Here is a 7242-nt window from a genome sequence, read left to right as displayed (position 1 = left end):
GCCATAATTCATCCTCGTCGGGATCCAAAACTGCGCGGAACTCTCTTATAAAGTTCGCGCCTACGTAGCAGTCGTCCGTGAGCAGTGGCGTAATGGTGACTTTGATTTCCTTCGTGATTCCTCCTACTTTAAAGGGGAACATCACGTGACCAATTATGGGCATGGGCGCTCATCGAGCCTTGCATCGCCCGCTCTGGTCACATTCAATCCGAGTCCCATCTCCGATGCCAATCTCAGCCCTAATTGACCCATGACCGTGGATGAGGCGCCGGTATCATAGAGTGCTCTAATTTTAAAGTCACCTATGTCTACCCGCAACCACCACCTGGTCTCATCCTCAGGGTCATATCCATGAGTCGCATCTTTGCCTCCCTTCGTCGTGCTTTTCAGCGGCTTTTTCCCTTCCGCTGCTGCGACGACGGTGGGCTTGTTTCTACTCGTGGTTCCTATCGACAGAGGAGCTTTTTGTGTGGAGAGGCTCTCCCTGGAGTTATTCCCCCTCCTCCACAATTTGTATGCGGCCATCTGGTCCCTCCAGAATGACCACTCCTCTATTTTGCCAAGGGTTGGCATCAGGTTCGATCGCCTTCTGCTCCAACATACCGTTAGGCCCCGGGCTCTCTTGATGCCCTTCCAGGACCTTTTTGGATCCCTGGGTCGCCGACAACTTGCTGTTTCCCATTGGCGACCCGCAGCGAGAGGTCGAATCTACTGGAGGCGCGAAGATGACTTCTTCTCTTCGCTCTCCTTGCCGTTTCTCTTGTTGCAATCTGGGCAGAATTTACGACTAAATCCCAGTTTGCCACAAGCGGAACACTGGAGAAGCTGAGATTTGGGGTCGGTGAACACACGTGGACGACGACCATAAGATAAGGTGTTCTATACCTCGGTAGCCCTCATGTTGATTTCGCGTATCGACTTCATCTCGCTCCGACGCAGCTGAATTTGGATGTTAGGAAGGAGGTTTGCATAGAGTAGGTCTAATAACCTCTCCAAGGGCATTGGTGGTTCTAGTCTATTGACAAGAGCCACCAGGTTGGACACCTAGTCTCGCACTAGTTCGTCCTCACCCTGGAACCGGTTCTGGGCTTCCTGTAACAGCCTTTGTAGCTGTTGTGTACTAGTGCCGGACCAATCCCGGGCGTCAGCGACGAACTCTGCATAACTAAGCCACTGGTACTTGTTGTTATCGTACCAGGTCCTCGCGTTACCTTCGAGGATCTCTGATACGGAACAAAGCACTTCGTCATCAGTTAGCCCTGCGCCCACGTGCAGATCTTCCAACCTTGATAGAAACGTATCTACGCTCTGTGCCATACTGCCCGCTGAAGATAATTATAAGTGATTTCTTATAATTATATTATAATATATAATATTATAATAATTATATTCTTATAATAATAATTATATTCTTATATATATATATCTTCAGCAAACCTCAATTTCCATCCGTGGACAATTTTTCCAACATCTCGGGTTGTGGAGAGCCCTTTGGATAGTTGAGGACCGGTGCCAGATGATCCGCTTCGACTCCTCTGTCGAACAGGTGCGAATCTCCCATACTCTTCCGGATCCTCTTCACCTTCTTTTTTTCGGAGGGCTTCCGGTGGGGTGACTTCCCTTCTTCTGGGTAGTGGTCTTGGAGGAGCCGTTGTGATTCCCGGAATCCCAGAATCGTAGTGACAGGTGAATGTGTCCTGAAAGTCCACATTACGTCCGAAGCGCGGTTGAACCGAGTCGCGCTGAGAAGAACGGCTAGCATTGGCCATCTCATGCATTGCGTCTTCCAGCTCTCGTATTCGTAGGCGCGGGTCCTGTGCCTCGCGCTCCGCACACACCTGTATTCCCTGCAGAGTCTGAAGGGTATCTAGGAGTCGACCGACGAGCTTGCGGTTGCGGTCGACTCCCTCCTTGAGGTACTCTATTTCCCGGAAAGCTTCACTCAAGGATAATTCTTCCTGAGGTTCCTTCCGGGTGCAGGATTCCTGCGACCTGAGATCCGGATTGCTCCGTCTCCTCTCCCCGTCCTCCTGCTCCTGGGTACGTAGGGCCTTCTGAATGAGCTCATCCTCTTCTTGGCGGCTGGCTTCACCCTCAGAGTCTTCATCCGGGCAGGCGAATGTCCTTGACATATCTGTCAAGGATATTCCCCCCCTATTGATGATCCTCAGGGGATGGTCGCTGTTCTCGTCTGCGCTGTGGGTTTCCAACTCGTCACAGACTGTGTCGAGCCACGCTTGTCGGGTGCGCCTCCTGCGCCTCACCACCTCTTTACTGTACGTGATCTCTTCGAAATCTGTGACGGCGTACTCTCCTAGCAACCATCTCCCAAGCCTAGCCGCCTGCTGGATGACACTTCCATTCTTGCGCAGCTTTAAATCCGCCAAATAGCTTTCGCGCTGTGCGGAGGTCAGCTCTAATGCCCAATTGTCGATCTGAGCTGACAACAGAGCCATCTTGCCTCTGCACGGGTGTAGGATGCGGTTAGGGTTTGAAATTATCAGCCTAATCGACCACAACCGCTTCCTAACACCCAAGGTATGAGCGGCGTATACACTATTTAGTGTAACTACCCTTAATGCCTCCTTTTTATAAGGCACAAACTCGCGAGATTATGAGCGCGCGCAGTCTCCGCAAACTATCTATAAATATTATAAAAATATCCTACCTAAGGTCGGACCCTGCTGTTTGCTTGCTCCGCCTGGCTAATATTTTCTGGACTGCACGCTTGGGTCGCGCTCTCTGCTTTTATCTTTGTTCAGGTGCTTCCAACCCCCCATTATCTACCAAACTATGTCTAAAATAGTTTAACATCTGATTACTCCAAACGACCTGAAATCACTTCGACCCATTTATAATTATCGCTTTCGGCCCTTTTTACAATCAACTTAACAATTTTTTAAGTAAAAAGTTCAAAGTGATTTCGTTTTTCCCCTGCAGAGGGCGTACCGCTCACGATCTCGCGCTACCACCCGGTCAAACCTTCCTAAACGCTCGCGCAATCGTCTCTCTCTCTCTCTCGTGCGTCGATTACCTTCGACGCACAATCCTATTCGCACTAAACGGGTCTTAATACCAGTCGGGCGCTATGTAACGGGGGAGGTTATCTGAAAAATGAGAAATTTATTTAAGAACAAACTCCCACGATGCAGAGCAAACCGCTGCTCCGTTAAGCACGTATGATAGTACGTGTTTCGCCTTATCGTCAGATGATTTATCCTAGTTGTCTTCTATCGAACGGAGTTAAATTCACCTTTAGTCACGTGTCATGTGACACTCGATGAGTTTTAAGTGTGAGCGACTTTACTCCTAATCTTCTTAATCCCCTAGAGTTAATCAGATTAAAACTTAAGCCTTTTCCAATTACTTAAGCTACTAGGAAAATTAAATGAAGAAAACGGCGAATAAATGTAACAAACTTTAATTAATAAAAATCAATACAGTCTTTGTAGGGCCGAAAGACTAACGCTCATGAATAGGATTTTACAATTAACTATTTTCAGTCAGAAAGAGAGAGAAAGAAGATTCGAATTATACCGCGAACTAACGCTCGGCGCGAATACAAAAAAGAACGCTATCACGAATATACAAAATATCGAATGTATTTTGTATCGCTTAATATGACGGAAGGTGCACCTACCATGCGGTGCAATTACGGTGATCAGCCGTAATTGTTGTTGCAAAAATTTCAACTGCCGCTGCCCCTCGATTATCAGCTGCGCTACCTCGATCTGCCTCAATATAACTTTGTTGCTGCTTCTGTATCGCTGCTATTATCTGTCACGGAAATGCCGTTGCACTCACGCACGTAATTGACCCAAAGAAAACTTTACTTTTTGCGAATCAAAGTGCAAAACACAAATCGGCGGTAAACTCTCTTGAACAGCTGAGGCGAAACTGCCTATTCAAAAGATCGCGTGCCTCCTCTCTCTCTTAACTGTTAGAACTAACGCGCGAGAAGCAGAATCGCGAAGGGTTCGATTAATTAAATCGACTACCGTTGTATTACATATTGTATTCCTATCTTATCTTTAAAAAAAGATGAGTTTCTGACATCCAGCGTTGTGATTTGTTGATGCAAAAATAGAACACGAAATTTTGAATTTTCCTATACTTTGAAATATTATTATTATTATATATCAAAGAGTGTAAGATTTCTATTATAGCGATAAATTTAATTTATGAATAATTAACATGGATAATAAACTGCAAAAATGGAAATATGTTAGTAAATTGGTTTAAGAACATAATACGTTATGTTTTAAAATTATTTGTACTAATTGTTAATTTTATAACTATCTCCGATACTACAATCAATATCGTTATGTTAAAATTTGGTAGAAAGAAAAAGAGAATGAATAAAAATAAAATAGAGACTACATATTTATCTTTTGTATATTTTAAATTAAAACGTATGCGAAGAAAGAAAATTAATTATCAAAATATTAAACCCGTTAAATTAGAAGAATATTCACGGGTCTTTTCATAGTGGCAGTAAAAAGTACACGATGTTAAATGTATTACTCATACTAATATAAGATTGGAACCATAATCACTACTATTGAATATGTAAGTTTAGTGTTGTATAATAGTATAATAGTATAATAGCATTATTCATCTTAGGTCGAATTAATCTTTTGAATTTTTGAGAAAAAATGGGTGCATGTTCTATTTTTATTCATCAATATTGACGTATGTAGTCTATTTTAAACAGCATGACTTATTCGTGTCCATTGAAATCTTGAAGTTGACATATAAAAGGTTCAAATAATGTAATAAATAATAGTAAAACATTAAAGAAAAGCGCGCGAAGCACGCTAAATAACACTAGTATTACAAACAAAACAATAATCTTTTAGTCTAACTTTATTTCTGCTGGTACAAATCACGCAAGTGTTTTTCACATTATCTGCTTTATATATTAGTATTTTTGCTATTTCCCTTCTGTACTCCATAGTTTCAAAGTGTAGATCGAATGCATTTCCTTTTCCTATATTATTCATGTAGCTTATAACAAATACACCGCAATTAAAGGAATCTGATTGTAACACTCTTTTCATTTTCGATATCTTATATTTCCAATTAATCAATTTCAAATTAGTTATTGACTTATTTTATGGATTATTTAAATATTTTTAAAATTACTTACACATGTTTTAGAACGCGTCGACATCACATTACCTTCCATTGCGAGAGGATCAATATGCTGTAGCATTTTATCGTCGACATTTATAATAAACAAACACCATTGACCAGCAGAATAATATGGTAACAATATTTTACCTTTGAATTCATGATTTATATGAAATATAAACCATTCAGATCCAGGAATCAAATATGCTTCTCTGATAGGATCATATGTATTTAAAATCAAACGGGTCTGGTCAGTGGGAATGAAAATGGTATCAACCCACTCTTTTTCACAAATAGTTCCGAATGTATTAATAACACAGCCTTCCATTTCAAGCTCTCACACATGCTGTGCATCCTCACGTAGTGTTCTATGCTGTTCTGTAAACAATGGATATTCAAAATTATCTGGATAAAGGGAAGGTTCATCAATATTTCCTGTTTTCTTGTTAATTAATATTCTATGTTCTCTAATTGGGTGCCGACTTTTTCTTGTATATTTTCCAACAAGCGCTATTTCTTCACAGTTCATATAATAATTATAATTTGAAATTAATCCGTTATCTAATATTTGTTTTCGTAATATCTGCATCCAATCTTCAAGTTCATTACTTTAAGAGGCTCTAGCTATTTGTTCAGCATTATTAATTGATTCTACTAATCCTTGATTGCACGATTGTTTAGTTTCTGCAGAGTTTTCTCCAGTAGTCCAATTCCTTATTTCTTGTTTACTTTCTTCTGATCTCTCTTTTTCATTTTTATTCTTCTTAGCATAATCTTCATCCTTTTTATTCTCCACATATTCAGGAATATATTGTAAATTTATTGGATTTATTACGTTAATACGGTCGCTTTCAATATCAAGTAGATCTGTATTTACATCTATACAAGGCAATGGATCTGAATCTGATTTCATTTCTACTGAAACTAAAACTGAATCCCATTTACCTGAAATTCCTACGTTATTAGCTTCAGAGTATATATTTATTTGATCGGTACTTATATCATTTTCAAAATCTTCACTGACAAAAGGAGCAATTGAGTTTTCTTGAAATTCGTTACAGAAATCTTCATCTAATTCAATCACTTTCAAACTATGTTGTTTTTTACGTGACACACACATGTTAACCATATCAACATCATAAATTATTTTAAAATCTTTTTTTTATAAGTGCTATCCAATGGTATTCCCTTGTATTTCCTACTAAATCTATCTTCAGCTTCTTGACAATTTTCTAAGTTTTCTTGTGTAATTGTAACAACATCCTTGAATTTGAAATTATCCACGTCAACTTTCTTTTTCGACTTCCTTATACTCTTGCATCTTAACGACCCTCTACTCATTTTTAAAAGCATATTTTCGTTTATGTGATCTTTTATGTACTGACACAAATACGAAATAGCACGAATTGTATCCAAACGCAAATGCGTGCGTAATAAACTTTGCGTCAACTTTTTTTTACTAAAAAGCCTTTTGGACGATGCATTTGAAATAGGTATACTTAAAATTGAAAGTGCAAAAGTAGATAAATTATGAAATAAAAATATTCCATTGTGACAATAATAATACGAGGGTGGTCCGATAAGTTCGTAGCCTACAAAAGAAAAACGAAAATTTTGGAAAAGTGGCGTTTTATTTTTCAACATAGTCTCCTTTTAGTTCGATACACTTGGCCCAGCGATGCTCCAACTTGTTTAATCCGTCTGAAAAATACGTTTCCTCGAGGTCTGAAAAGTAGGCTTCCGTGGCAGCGATTACCTCCTCATTCGACTCAAATTTCTGCCCGGCGAGTGACTTTTTCAAGTTTGGAAACAAAAAGAAGTCGCACGGGGCTAAATCTGGAGAATACGGTGGATGGGGCAGGAGTTCGTAACCTAATTCGACCAATTTGGCCATGGCGATGGCGGAGGTGTGAGCCGGTGCGTTGTCATGGTGGAAGAGCACTTTTTCTTCGCCAAATGGGGCCGTTTTTTCTGCAATTTGACGTCTAATCGGCCCAATAATTCGGCATAGTACAGCCCTGTGATCGTTTTGCCCCTCTCCAGGTAGTCGATGTAGATCACACCTTGTGAATCCCAGAAAACGGTGGCCATCACCTTTCCGGCCAATGG

This window comes from Phymastichus coffea, unplaced genomic scaffold (assembly GCF_024137745.1).
Source record: "Phymastichus coffea isolate CEN01 unplaced genomic scaffold, Cenicafe_Pcof_1.1 PCOF00005, whole genome shotgun sequence".
In the NCBI taxonomy this organism is placed as follows: Eukaryota; Metazoa; Arthropoda; class Insecta; order Hymenoptera; family Eulophidae; genus Phymastichus; species Phymastichus coffea.
This window is presented reverse-complemented; position numbering follows the sequence as displayed.